Here is a 15,571-nt window from a genome sequence, read left to right as displayed (position 1 = left end):
TTATCAGGCCTGGCAGCCATTGATCACACACGTAGAGAAGTACAAGCTGGACTTAACTCTTTAAAGAAGATTGTGTATAGATTTGAGTGTTGCTGAATCTGGGCTACTACCATTTCTAAAGCAATATTGTACGTTTTGCATATATTTTGTCTGTTTGCTTTGTATGTTTTTTTATTTATTTAATTTTTGTATCATTTGTGAGAACGTGTACACTTATCTCATTTACTCTGTTTTGTTTTTTCTTTCATGCTGGGGTAGCGGTGGGGGGTATATTTGATCTGCTTTTTGGCAGTCTGGTTTAAATGTGCACTGTTGCATCTACAGTATGTATTTGACTGCTCAATGACATTCTGTATGATTTTTCTTTGTAAACATTTTTTTTTCAAAAATAAAGTGTTAAAAAAAAAAAGTAGTGTAACTCATTACATTTCAGAGACAGTCATATTCTAATGTTACATATTACTTAAAAGAGACAGTAATAAGTAATATATGTATTACATTTTGGAAGTAACTTGTCCAACACTGTCCAACTCCAATTTATCCAGAGTTTTCTTCAAGGATTATCACAGGGAGGAAATTAAATATAAATGGTCGTTTTGTGGGTAAAGTATTATCTTAAAAATGAACAACACAGATATCTACCTTTTTAAAAATGACCCATGAAAGTATTTTGAGATAATATATATATATATATATATATATATATCCATAACTAGGTGGCAATGCAAACATTTTGTTTGTTTTAGGGATGAGTTATTTTGCATGCCCCTACTCTCTGCACCATTATCGAGCACAGCTTCCTTCAGAGCAGCGTACTGTGTTGAATTAAAACCATTATCATGATTTACCGTCCTCTCTCAAAGACCATATCCAGCTTCGCTTGAGCAGTTATGGATCCAGAATTTTGTATTTCTTTCCCCTCCATCTGTTTTCTAATTTGGAGACTTCACCTTGTGCCACCGTGATGTAGCAATCAGAGCCATACATATGGTTTGAATAATATCATATCAATATTTATTAGCAATCTGTCTGGGGTTATAATTAACTAAATAATGATCTAGAAGTCAATTAAAAGCTGGCGAGCCGAAGTTGGATGGACCGCTGCGTGAGGAAAGATGCTCTGGTGCAAGCATAGAAGGACAGGATTTGTAAAGAGGAGAAATAAGGGGCTTGATCTTCACATCAACAAGAGAAAAAGAAAACGGAGATTTACAGAGGTAATGAGAAAACAAAGGCAGGAAAGCGTAAGGTAAAATATAAAGGTAAGCTCCTAAGTAAGGGAGAGGTGAGATGAACAGAATAAAAAGAGATAAGAAGACTAAAATGGTACCATAGTTCATTAATTAACCACAATTCAATTCTGCCTTCCTCTCGCCCATGCAACTTGGCCTCTGTAAATGTTGGCTGACCTCAAAAAAGTAGCGGAATGGTTCAAAAATACCCTTCTTTGGAGATAATTGGCTCAACTCTAAACTTGTTATCTGGGAAGACAAAATTAGAGAAATTAAGCCGACTGTTAATTAATCTAACTTGAAAGTGCGAGCCTTGGAGGGTCTGGTGCCTCGCCTCTGTCTGTGTGACAGATTTCGTTCCAATTATGTGACATTATCAGCACACGGAGAATCCCAGACTCCACACACTGTGATCCCCAATTAGAAGCAGCTCAGCGTTGCTCCTCGCAGCCGGAGAGAAGGCTTAGCTAACCTCCTCGTAACATCCCAATAATTAAAGACAATTGTACTCCTCTTATTGAACTTGAATCACAGCTCCCTCCAGCAGGGCTTCCAACTCTGCCACACTGACTGTGAGTCTCACACAATTGACACAATTGAACAAGCTCACATGACAAACCTTTATTTTCTGATGCAATGGAAGATAAATGTACAACTGATAATGTTCGAGAAGTCTTGACTAGTACAACTTCCTATTGGCTGATCTTCCTGAAAGTGCCATCTGACCTCTGTAACTCATCAAGAAATCAGCAGCTCAACTGGTCTTTAAGTACTCACACACTACACCAATCCTCCGATCCCTAAACTGGTTTCCAGTGGCTGACAGAATCTGCTCCAAGACACTGGTACTGGAAAGGGAAGAACTCTCCAATCCACAACCGTTCTATCAGCATTGGCAAATCTTTAATTTCTCTGACTCAGTCTGAAAGGAATCTAAATCACCAACTGTCCTTCACTGCCAACATTGCTGCTATGATCACTCCTGCAGATGCACTCTTTACAATAAACCAAGGATCTTTTCATTTCCAACCTTTATTCAACCAGGTGGTCCCATTGAAATCATTGATCTCTTTTTCAAGGGAGACCTGCAACCAGAAGAGGACAATGGTTCTGTTCCAGGCTCTTGTCATCTCACGTCTTGACAAGCAAACTCCCGCCATGCAGGACTTCCTGCAAGTACCACTCGACCTGTACAGCTCATCCAGAATGCAGCAGCCCCACTATTCTTCAACTGCACTAAGTTCCCACACAATGATCCACTCCGACGCTCCCTTCACAGGCTACCAGTGGCTGCCTGAGTCGAATTCAAGACACTGGTCCTGAGAAGGGAAGAACTTTCTCATCAACAACTTTTCATCAACCTTTAAACATTGGCAACTCTGTAGTTTCTCTGACACTAAATGACATACTGTCCTTCATTCCCTACATTGCTGGGAACAACCGCTCCTGCAGATACACTCTACAATATCAGGTGGATATGTCCAGAACTGAACCAGAAGGTAACAAGGGTTCTGGTCCAGGCTCTTTTCTTCTCACGTCTTTTCTACTGCAACTCCCTCCAGCTCAGGGCTGCCCCTGGCCAACTTGTGCCCCCACGCAAAGTTATGTGATGAGGCCCTCTGTGTCGCATGCATCGGGGTGGCGAAACTGTGGCGTGCTTAATTGTGCCAAATTTGCATATCAGATGAGGCTCCCTCCACAAGCTGGTATTTTTAAAGATTCTCAAACTTTCCTTGAAATTGAGCAATCATTCCAATTGACCTCAACGTGTATGTGCTGGATTAAGGATCATGACTCCCACATACAGCTTTGTGTACGTGCCAACAAAATGTTCAAAGTGAGATTCAGACAGAAAGACCTCTGTTTACTCAGTATATCTAAATATAACATAGATACATACATATTCATAAAACATTAATTTACTATACTGCCTGACTAGTCTTCAACCTCCCAAAGTTCTCCCACTCTACACCCCTCCTCTGCTCCATTCACTGACTACCAGTGGAAGCCTAAATCCTCTTCAAGACCCTGGTACTGGCCTACTGTGCTGTGAATAGATCAGGCCCTTCCTACATCCAGGACATTGTTAAACTGTACACTCTAGCAAGTGCAATCAGCTCTGCATCGGCTAATCAGCTTGCTACTCCCTCATTACGAGTGGGACACAGCTACCCCTAAACAAAAACAACCGGTTTGCTTCAGACAGAGCAGCACAGCAGAAGATCAGCGAAACACCTCTGTCAAGTAAACCTATATGTAAACACGATCAATGTAGCAGTTTGGAACTTGATATCTAATCCTTTGGTACCGATACTTGAAATTGCCAAAAAAAGACAATTGTTTTGATACCATGAAAAGACTGCATAAAAGTCTTGAGACGAAAGAAAATGTTTTAATGATTTTCTGAGAAGCGCAAATATAAATGCAACACTTTTGTTTTTGTTCCCATTTTTCATGAGATGAACTCAAAGATCTAAAACATTTTCTATATACACAAAATAACCATTTCTCTCAAATATTGTTCACAAATCTGAAAGAATCTGTGATCGTGAGCACTTCTCCTTTGCCGAGATAATCCATCCCACCTCACAGGTGTGGCATATCAAGATGCTGATTAGACAGCATGATTATTGCACAGGTGTGCCTTAGGCTGGCCACAATAAAAGACCACTCTAAAATGTTCAGTTTTATCACACAGCACAATGCCACAGATGTCGCAAGTTTTGAGGGAGCGTGCAATTGGCATGCTGACAGCAGGAATGTCCACCAGAGCTGTTGCCCGTGAATTGAATGTTCATTTCTCTACCATAAGCCGCCTCCAAAGCGTTTCAGAGAATTTGGCAGTACATCCAACCGGCCTCACAACCGCAGACCACGTGTAACCACACCAGCCCAGGACCTCCACATCCAGCATGTTCACCTCCAAGATCGTCTGAGACCAGCCACTTGGACAGCTGCTGCAACAATCGGTTTGCATAACCAAAGAATTTCTGCACAAACTGTCAGAAACCGTCTCAGGGAAGCTCATCTGCATGCTCGTCGTCCTCATCGGGGTCTCGACCTGACTCCGGTTCGTCATCGTAACTGACTTGAGTGGGCAAATGCTCACATTCGATGGCGTCTGGCACGTTGGAGAGGTGTTCTCTTCACGGATGAATCCCGGTTCTCACTGTTCATGGCAGATGGCAGACAGCGTGTGTGGCGTCGTGTGGGTGAGCGGTTTTCTGATGTCAATGTTGTGAATCGAGTGGCCCATGGTGGTGGTGGGGTTATGGTATGGGCAGGTGTATGCTATGGACGACGAATTTTATTGATGGCATTGTGAATGCACAGAGATACCATGACGAGATCCTGAGGCCCATTGTTGTGCCATTCATCCACAACCATCACCTCATGTTGCAGCATGATAATGCACGGTCCCATGTTGCAAGGATCTGTACACAATTCCTGGAGGCTGAAAACATCCCAGTTCTTGCATGGCCAGCATACTCACTGGACATGTCACCCATTGAGCATGTTTGGGATGCTCTGGATCGGCGTATACAACAGTGTGTTCCAGTTCCTGCCAATATCCAGCAACTTGGCACAGCCATTGAAGAGGAGTGGACCAACATTCCACAGGCCACAATCAACAACCTGATCAACTCTATGCGAAGGAGATGTGTTGCACTGCGTGAGGCAAATGGTAGTCACACCAGATACTGAATGGTTTTCGGACCCCCCCAGACCCCCCCCAATAAAGCAAAACTGCACGTTTCAGAGTGGCCTTTTATTATGGCCAGCCTAAGGCACACCTGTGCAATAATCATGCTGTCTAATCAGCATCTGGATATGCCACACCTGTGAGGTGGGATGGATTATCTCGGCAAAGGAGAAGTGCTCACTATCACAGATTTTTTCAGATTTGTGAACAATATTTGAGAGAAATGGTTATTTTGTGTATATAGAAAATGTTTTAGATCTTTGAGTTCATCTCATGAAAAATGGGAGCAAAAACAAAAGTGTTGCATTTATATTTTTGTTCAGTGTTTATCTCTCACAAGCTCCGCTGTCTACTGGACTCTATGGGTACTACCCTCTATGCAAGCATTCACCTACTGAGATTTCTATAGAGGTAGCCGGCCTTGGGGCGGGCCTTCCTGAATGCGCGCGCATCATCTCCTGACTATCATCCGTTTCTCTTCAGTGAGCGGGCAACATCTGAAGCAGAGATAAGACGTTTGAAAGAAGAAGAAAGAGTTATCATACCTCCAGGCATGCCCGGCGCCGTGGGAGGGACAGGGAGTTCTGGAGTGAGGTAAAAATGATTGCATTTATCCCAGAGTAAGAGTCATCTCTCTCCACAATTCCACTTTTCCCCATAATGTCCGTTTCAAAGAGACGGCATTGTGACGGTGCGCGTGCACCCCCTCCCCGGAGGGCGGGCCGCGGTGCGTTCAAAGCGTTTAGTGATGGTTGCTTTAACCATTTTCATATAAATGATTATCCACAGATGTGTGTCACTGCTGTGGAAGCACTTTGGAAACGATGCACGCGCAGCGGAGCAGGTCACGTGCACCTGACACAATTTGTTGTTTGTATTTTTCGCTTCGTTCTCTTTTTTGAATAGAGGGTGCATAACATTCAACTGGGGGTGCAATGCATGCCTATGCACCCCCGAAGATCCCGACGCGAAGCCTGAAGGGTAAACACCAGGTTTACTAATCTACCCGCACAATTTGTCTCTGGTGTCGGAATGTCTCGCTATGTTAGTATATTCTTAAAAAACAAAACACCATTTAATTGCGGGTTAAAATGTGTTGTAACTGCGTTACTGAGCATTGTAGCGGGTAATATATTACCCACATTTCATTAGTAATGCGTTACATTACTTCGTTACAGCAAAAAATAATATATTACTGTAACTGGTCGAGGGGCGGCCCCCTGCCAGGCGAATGGACGATTCACCCGGAGGTGGTGAAGCAGATCTGGGCCCAGTTCGGGAGAGCGGAAGTGGATCTGTTCGCCAGCCGGCGCAACAGCCACTGTGCCCTGTGGTTCTCCGTGGCCCTGAGCGACGACCTGCCCTTGGGGGTGGACGCGTTTGCACACAAGCCATGGCCAAGGAAGCTGCTATACGCCTTTCCACCGCTGCGTCTTATTCTCCCTCTCATGGGGAGGGTGAGGCGAGAACGTCTGTCAGTCATTCTAGTGGCTCCGGGCCGCGTCGGGGCGCCGTGTTACTCAGAAATGACACAGATGAAGATGGGCCAGCCCTGGGCGGTTCCCCAGTTTTGGGGGGGGATGTCTGAAGAGGCAGGTGCAATCGGGGCGTTACCCACTCTCGGCCAACCTCTGCAGGCCTGGCTCCTGAGAGGGACAGGCTGAGACAGGGTGGATTATCTGATTGTGTTATTCAGTCTATCCAGGCAGCTAGAGCAGGATCCACCACAGCATGTTACAGGCCAAGGTGGATCGATGGTGTGAGGAGCGGAGAATAGAGCCCCTATCTTGTGAGCTAGGCTCTATTTTGTCCTTCTTACAGTTACTGGTGGACAGGGGGCTTGCATATTCCACAGTGAAGGTGTATGCAACAGCCATCTCGTCCTGCCATGAGGGATTTGGTGGCAGGTCAGCCTTTAGTCAACCACTGCTGTCGCGGTTTTTTCAGGAGGTTAGGAGACTGCGCCCTGTATTGCACGCCTCCACCCCACAGTGGGACCTGCCCGAGTGCTCGAGGCTCTGGCCTCGGGACCGTTTGAGCCTCTGAAGCTCTCCTCTCTGAAAGCATTGTCGTGGAAAACAGCTTTGCTTCTTGCCTTAACGTCAGCCAAAAGAGTGTCAGAGTTAACTGCTCTGTCGGTGCACCCGAGTTGTTTACTAATTCGGGGTGACCGGAGCGGGGCGACACTCAGACCGAACCCCTCCTTTGTGCCTAAAAACCTAAGGAGTGCGTTCAGGTTGAGGGCTATTCAGTTGGGGGTTTTGTGTTGTACTGTGCATTACACAGTACAACATATTGATGATAATTAGTTACCAATAGTTGTTGCATTTATGGATATGTTGAGCTCATATTTCAGTCAGCCATTGACGTCCAGTACATCCTGTTATTGTGTTACCTACAGGCCACAGGGAAGCTTGAAAAAAGAATATCTTTCCTTACAGTGCTGGTATGGATAACTTTTAAATAAATCACCCACACAGCCTGTTTTCACACTCATGAACAAACCTACGATTAGACATACAGCCTCAGCATTCCCACATACTCATTAGTGGCTGGTTAATGCCAGAACACCAGTTGGCTGAAAATGAGACACCACCCCAACGCTGCTATCACCATCTCTGTGTGCCATCTACTGCATCGCACTTCCAAGTGATGCGTGCACAATGCACTGTGTCAGTTAGTGATGCCTGTGGTGAAGACAAAGTCGTGAGCTGGTCTGAAGCCAGGCTTTCCCGTGGTCCAGGTGTGTCCACTGCGGGACATGAAGGAGGATTAATCTATGTCACGTGAGACAAAACACGGGTTTCCATCTTTAAATCAGCAAGTGTAATTCTCAAGAAATATGCTCCAAAGAAATAGGGGGCAGTATTTCCTTTTCTCTCTAAATTGAGATTGCTTAGAGTCAGATATAGTCAATTATTGAAGAGGCACTATTATGCTTTTTGGGGTTCTTCCTTTCCTATAGTGTGTTCTATAGGTTTAAATGGTCAGCAAAGGGTAAAATCCCTGTGTTCCCTCAAGAGGGAGTTTCTCTCCCACACACATTACATGTCACTTGTTCGACGCTTTTATCCAAAGTGACTTACATACTCAATACTGTGGGAAATCCCCACAGGAGCAATTTGGGGTGAAGTGTCTTGCCCAGGGACATAACGACATGCTGACTGCAGTGGGGTTTGAACCTGTGCTCCCCTAATCCGAACACCAATGCGCCACACTCCCCCCTGTCTGAAACATCTCCACTGGACTCCTTTGTTTACTCCCGTAACATAATGACATCACTATGTAATATGGGCGGAACATTTCTAAGCAGTTGACCAATCACAACAGAGTCGGCCAGCTAACCAATCAGAGCAGACTGTTCTGCTCTGGTTTCAGACAGAGGGTGAAAAGAGGTGCTGCAGCACAGCCAGTATGAGAAAAATAAAGAGCTTTTTGAACATTAAAGCATGGAGACATGTCACAGTAGAGGAGCTAAATATAATTGTGACCCGCTCTATCGAAATCAGTCGGAAGTCGCAACGGCTAATTTCAAAATAAACGTGGATTTGCTCGGGTGTTTTGTTTGATTTTAAATAAACAAAGTCTTGGCTTTCAGAATATGAAACTTTTATTTTTCAAAATCACACGATAAATATATTTTTGAAGCTTGTAAAGGGAAGATGACAGCACTTCCTCGCCACTCTGCTGTTCCGCAGCGCTGCTTCCCCTCCCTCTGGCTGAAATTATGAATGTAAGGCATATAGTAATCATAGATAACACGACAGGGTCCGTAACAGTTTGTTTTCATCTGATTTCAATTAAACAAAGTCTTGGCTTTCAGAATATTAAACTAGTTTCGGCAAATTCAGATCATAAATACAACTTTGAAGATTGTAACGGCATAATTACAAGCGGAGAACGGAGTAACTTTACATCACAGCAAGCATAACAACAGCCAGGGGTGCGGGAAGGGGGGTGCTGAGGGCACTGCAGCACCCCATAGCGGCAGGCAGGCGGAGCTCCTCTGTCTGCACATTTTTTTGATTTCATTGAATTGTGCCTGAGATATATTTTATATTATATATATTAAATCAGCAGCGGTAGCGATATGTTATACTTCATGCTATCTGCACAAACTATATCATACGAAAAGCGAGAGAGTCCACAGATTCAATTGGTATAAATGTCATCCCTGTGCGATCAAAACTCACTGTTCTGTATGATAAATAAAAGAACATTGTACCTTGCAAATCAATAGCAGGTCAATTTTACCCGTTGGCGGTTTTAGGTATACAGCGACCTCTGGCAGTTCTAGTGTTAAGTCTATTACGACCCAGATAACTTTTTTTTTAGTGTGTTTATAAATTACCTCGAGGGCTGTATCAAATGGTCTCACGGACAGTATACGGCCCGGAAGCCAGAGGTTCCCCATCCCTGCTATAAAGGAACTAGCACCTAATTTCTCACGTTGGCGTACTACAACTACAAAACCATCGGTTTGTTTTCTCATCAGGATATGCAGCCCGGCTCAAACTAACTATTTGTAATCATCATCCACATGATCATTGCATGTATCATATGTTAGCCGAATTGACATGAAAGCATTAATAAATGTGGTTTAATCCACGTGAGTTTACAAAAAAAAAAAAAAATCTTTTTTTTTATATCGCATCCGACGGGAGGAAATGCAGCACGGCTCTCACTACCGATTTGTAATCATAATTGAATCATCATTTTCACGATCATTTATGTATATATTCGCCGAATTGACATGAAAGCACTGAAACATATGAATATACTGTAGTCAACTTCATTAACTTGTTAAGCCCCGAGCCTGTTTTTCAGGTCTCAGGCTCGAAAATGACATTCCCAGAACAAATGACCATATCTTCCCTTCTAAAAGGGTTACATTAATAATATTTTTTCTCAAAGCAAGGTTACATCTGTGCGTTGGATGTAGAAGTGTCAGAATCAATATAGATGTTTTTATTCTAAAGTAAATGTAGAATGAACACAGTAAAAAAATGTAAATTATTGTGTCCGTCCAAAAACAAAATTACTTGTAGTGAAAACCACCCTTGAATGATGGGATGGTAGACTAAAAGCTTTAGGAATCCAAACTACAACATATAAGTACCCTGTATCAAGATTGATGCAAAACAAGTGACATTTGAGAGATTTAGCAAAAAAAAACCCACTTCTGGGGTCATTTGGGTGGATTTTCTATATCTCTGGACCCCCTTGGTTGATTTTGCTGATTGACATCTCTTTCTAACGGTCAGAGCCAATGGAATCGAGGGGTACTCCCACATACTCCTTATTTGGTAATGTTTGTGCGTGTTAGACTGACGCATAGCCAAAACCGGAAGCTGCGATAACTCTGGTGGCTACCATTAGCAGCTAACTTTTACTCTCCGATTTTTACATAAAAATGGAATTATGGATTTTATAAATAATTTTTTCAAATCCACAGAAACATTATCAACCTATGGATTAACCCAGTGGTTCTCAAATGGGGGTACGCGGACCACTAGGGGTACGTTGGAGTACTGCAGAGGGTACGTGAGATGTATTTGATGTTAATGAAGGAGGACTTTGATCCGGAAGAGATGTGTATTCTCCGTCAGCATCAGCTGATCTGATCTCTGATCTCTCTCTCGTGTCCGGTTATACTTCACTCGCGTTGATGTCCAAATCTGTCAGATCTAGCTAATTCTAGTTAATTATATGACTGCCTGCTTATCAAAGGACACCTAAACAATAAGCATTGCTTGGCAACAGCGTATGGCCGCAAGTATAGCGCAGCATTATGCATATGTATATGAGGGGTCAAAATCCCATGCTCATAAAATGCTCATATTTGTTTTTCTCTTCATTCCCATGCCCCAAAATAAATAGATATACCAATTTTAAGAAAAGTAACGAAGTTTGAGCAGTGTGGGTTTTATATGAACAGAGTTACACATATTTCAAAACGCGAAGTGTAATAACTGCAGTTTGCCTTCCTGTCAGAATGACAAAGATCCTCAGTGAAGCTCAAGCCCATGTTTCTAAATTGTACAACTTTCAAGTTCAATGCAACTAATGTTGTCCTAGTGTTATTGCATGATGTTAAAATTGGTTTGCCATGAATTTAGGGATGGATTGTAAACATTTTAAATGTAGCATTTAAGTGTTTCTCAGTTAGAATGTTGTTGTTTTAATAAACGATGGTGCAGCACTGTAGGCCTACTGTACCTCATTATATAGGTGTTTTTTCCTTAACAAATTGTTGTTGCGCTGTTCAGTAGGTACTTGGCTGAATCTTTTTTTCAAAGGGGGTACATTATTGAAAAAAGTTTGAGAACCACTGGATTAACCGATTCAGCCGCGTTTTTTCTCGTTTTAATGCCATTGAACACGTCTTTGATCAGATTGACAGCTATGGTGAGACGATCTCCCTAGAAGCTCCTTAAAGGTACGTGTTGTGATGTCTGTGTTTGCTTCCCCTGTCACGAGTTTGGATCACTCAGTGATGATACTAATACCTAAATAATCTGTGAAACCTCAGCTTTAATCGGATATCTTGTATGTGCCGCTACGATAAGTAATAAGGGTACTTTTATCTTGAGTTCTGTGCCAAAGTTCGTTAGCATTTTTCGCTCAGGGGTCATTTAGATGCTTCTTATGAGACTTGTGTTTTGTTTTGGTAAAAATGGTTTGTATCGTCAGTTAGCTGAGATTATTCCCGTTAATCTGGTATAACACATTAATAGGTTCTTAAATATTAAGATGCCCTGAGACACAGTGTCGTGAACAAAAAAAACCTCCCCGCTGAGGGGGGCTTTGGGGCTTAACATGTTTTAAAACGTTATTAACTTGCCCAAACTCAGTCATTCACTAAAAAGAGGTTTATTTTTAACAGAGCCTGGTCATCTCACCATGGGCAAACAGGATATAATATTATTCTATTGTTAATAGTTTACTGTATTATTAATGTTAAATATTACTGCTAAAACAATCACACATTGAGTTAATTGTTGTGCAATGTTCAAATCAGACCGTTTTTTTTTAATAGTCTGAATGAAACGGCAGCTATCAGTTGATCAGCTGTGTGTGACTCTCTTTGTTTACACACCTAATGGCCCATCAGCCACAGCTCTCCCCCCACCTCTGATCTCTCTTCTCCAGCAGTAAAGTTAACTGTAGTTTTGGGTTTGCATATTTATGCAGTGATCTGTCTCTTCCTCTCTCCCGCAGACAGCTGATCGCTGTCAGACCGGACCATGGCTGTAAAGGACTAAGGGTGTCTAGTTCCCCCTCGACACATAGGGCCCTTCTCCCTTCTCTTATTTTTCATTTCCTCGCTCCTCGGTCTCGGTCTCACCGGAAGTTGATTTGTCTGCGCCATCTTGAGTAGCGTCCCAATGGCCTTATTTTTGCCGGAGGACCGAGCAGCGAGGAGCGATAATGGAGGAGCTATAACCGAGGAACCACCAGACCATCCTTCGATGAAATCCTCAGACACTCGCCCCGCCCCCTTACTGTGTATCGCTCACTGATTGGACGATGCAGTGCATGCACTGATCTGATGCTTCTTGACATGAGAGCAGTTTCCCAGCGGAGTGAAGAAAATACATGAACCTCACGAGAGTCACTCCTCAGTTTATACTGTGTTTTGTTTCAATTAATGTATCATTTAGTTACAAATATGTGATATATCTGAAAAACAAAGTGGTCAAAAATAATTGTATTCATATTTTGGAAACATTTTCATGATCGCTTTTTTCGTTTTACATTTTCATTTATTGTCATTTCCATTCAGTCAATCATTAAGTGCTATTAAAATGTTAATGTGCTACATATCCACACAAACAAACAAAGTGTGCAATCCAATGAATGTTAATCTAACTGGGTTTTGATAGATAACATATCTCTTTTTCTTCTCTGAATTATTTTATTTATTTTGTGCACTCTAATCAATATTAATCCAACTAATGTTCGTTTATACATTTTAAGAATGGCGTTTATCTTTTTTAAGAATTAGTTCTTATTTTATTTTATTTATTTGGGTCTACAACAGATGATACAAATGTTTGTGTCAGTAAATGTGTACTAACAGAGGCGGGGGTGTGTGTGGAAATAACGGGGACAGAGCTGGCTGCTGTCAGACGATCAGCTGTGCAGCGTCATCACAAACGGACGTCGCTTCAGGTGCTCCGGAGGAAAGGACGTCCCATTGCTCTTAAAACTCATTTCCCTGCTTCTCGTGGTTTCCTTGCATCTCTCCAAGCTTCCCCGGTGGGAGGGACTAGTCACAGGGAAACTACGCAAGTGAGGGACGCAAGGAATCCATTTAACCGAAGTGAGAAGGGCCCATAGACTGATCCTTTTTTTTGTCCATGTCTGATTGCATATGGACGGTTAGGAAACATGTTTAGCTCAGCATCAACTATGTAATGTTAACTTAGCTTGCTACTAGCTTTGTATTTGTGATACTGATTTCTGATTCTGAAGTGTTTTGCTTCTAAGTTGTTTGCATTTAGCTAAAGTGTGATGTTTTCCCTCATATTGCATTGCAATAGCCTGTTTAAAGTGATCATATAACAAACAACTAATCAGTATTGATACTGTATGCTAATAGATATAGGAGTGATAATAACACAGTAAATGCTTTGAATTTCTTAGATATAGCTGTACAGTATTCTTAACAGACTGGATAGCAGCAGACAATAGAAGGCTTATTACAACCAGAAGAGACAAGAGACTTTTATTTTTTTAGAGACTTGAGACTTGATCAAGTCTCACCCCACAAAGACTTGAGACTTGACTTGGACTCGTGACCAAAGACTTGAGACTTGACTTGGACTTGCAAAAAAAGACTTGTGAACATCTCTGATGGACGCTGCCACAATGGAACTCATATGAAATAAACAGCTGATTCCCTACACAAAGTAGCCTGTTGTTTCTATGCATAAAATAGTGAGAAACATGCCTCTGGTTAATTATTATATAACTTATTTTCTCCATAAAAGCTGGTGGGTTGAAAGCAATACGGGAGGTGAAAATAACTATATTGTAGAATACAGAAGAATTGTGATGCCGTGGCTTAATCTGAAAACTGACAGCATAATTGCAGTTCAGTCAGACAACTCACATGTTTCTTTAACATGTTTATTAGAAGCAGCATATAGTTGAGTTTGGCGACTAGGCTCTGGCCTCATCACTCCACAGATATACATAGCACGATGATTGATGATTAAATAACTAACCCCAGAGCCTACAGGTGGAAGCTGGGGTGGAAGCTGGGGTGGTGGTGGGGCAGGCAAGCAGCAGCGACGTGGAAGTAGCTGCAGCAACAGCAGCAGCAAGCAATGCATAGAGAGAGATCTGGCAGGTTAAATAGAGCGGCATATTAAGGAGACTCTGTTTGGTTGGTTGTAGAGTGGCAAGGGGGCGTTATGTATGAATGCAGCATAAGTGCTCGAGCTGACTGCCTGAACTAGCTCGCAGACTTCGACCCATTTATGGCCAAGGACACACATATTTATTTAGATATATTTTAAACAAGTTTAAATAAAAGGCTGGTATTGGGGAATCTTGTGCGATGTTTGCGCCGGAGCCGCTTCATCCAGAAACAGCACTCCGTTTAGAGAGTTCTCACGGAGACAAGGAATACAGTCTTTGGACTTTAATTAGCTTGAATGCTTCTTACAACAGCTATAGCAGTATTGAATCATGAATGCATGTAGAATGATTGCATCATTTACTCTCCACTGACGCATGGTCAACAAACCGCTCGAGGACCCGCAGCTGCCCACTCCAGCTGTCCCCAAATGTGCCCGACCAAAAACACAAATGATACAACGCAGACTAAAGAAAACAAGGGGAATTTACTACAGCCGCCCCCAGAGTAGCATAGCTATTATGTAAAACAGAATAAATTCCCTAAGGTGTAGCGGAAGTCCCTGGATCAGCATCGTCGTCCGATAAAGTGGGTAGCTGCACAAGGCGTGCCACGGGTCGCAGGTACGTCCTGTCCCCGACTTGAACCTCAGCCAACCAGATGCATCCATCAGCACTGGCCTTCAGCTTGACGACCTTCCCCACTGGCCAGTGGGCATGTGGAAGCTGAGGATATACTATCATCACGACAGTACCTTGAAGAAGACCATCAGTGTGCTGCCGCCACGCCAAAGCAGCATCCCTCTCCTCTGTCATCATCCTTTTGGACCTGTCTGCTGCATTCGACACGGTGAACCATCAGATCCTCCTTCGCACTCTCCAAGAACTTGTAGTTTCAGGCTCTGCACTTTCCCTCCTCACCTCATACCTCAAAGTCCGTACCTACAGGGTAACTTGGAGAGGGTCCGAGTCCCACCCTTGTCAATTAACTACAGGGGTCCCTCAGGGCTCTGTTCTTGGTCCCCTCCTCTTCTCCTTACACAAACTCGCTCGGATCTGTCATTAGCCCGCATGGTTTTTCATACCACTGCTACGCTGACGACACCCAATTAATTCTGTCCTTTCCCCGCTCAGAGACCCAGGTCGTCGCACGCATCTCTGCTTGTCTAGCTGACATCTCTCAGTGGATGTCCGCTCATCACCTCAAGCTCAACCTTGACAAAACTGAACTGCTTTTCCTTCCGGGAAAAGATTGTCCCACTCTTGACCT

At 43.1% G+C, this 15,571-nt stretch overlaps 1 protein-coding gene across 4 annotated transcripts in view; it reads right to left on the bottom strand.

Annotated features, from left to right (window-relative positions):
• The window catches only part of rbfox3a (RNA binding fox-1 homolog 3a), a 960,486-nt gene that overhangs the window by 669,341 nt on the left and 275,574 nt on the right, over positions 1-15,571 (bottom strand). The gene's annotated exons all lie outside the window — the stretch shown is intronic.

This window comes from Pseudochaenichthys georgianus, chromosome 19 (genome assembly GCF_902827115.2).
Source record: "Pseudochaenichthys georgianus chromosome 19, fPseGeo1.2, whole genome shotgun sequence".
NCBI classification, from domain to species: Eukaryota; Metazoa; Chordata; class Actinopteri; order Perciformes; family Channichthyidae; genus Pseudochaenichthys; species Pseudochaenichthys georgianus.
This window is presented reverse-complemented; position numbering and strand designations above follow the sequence as displayed.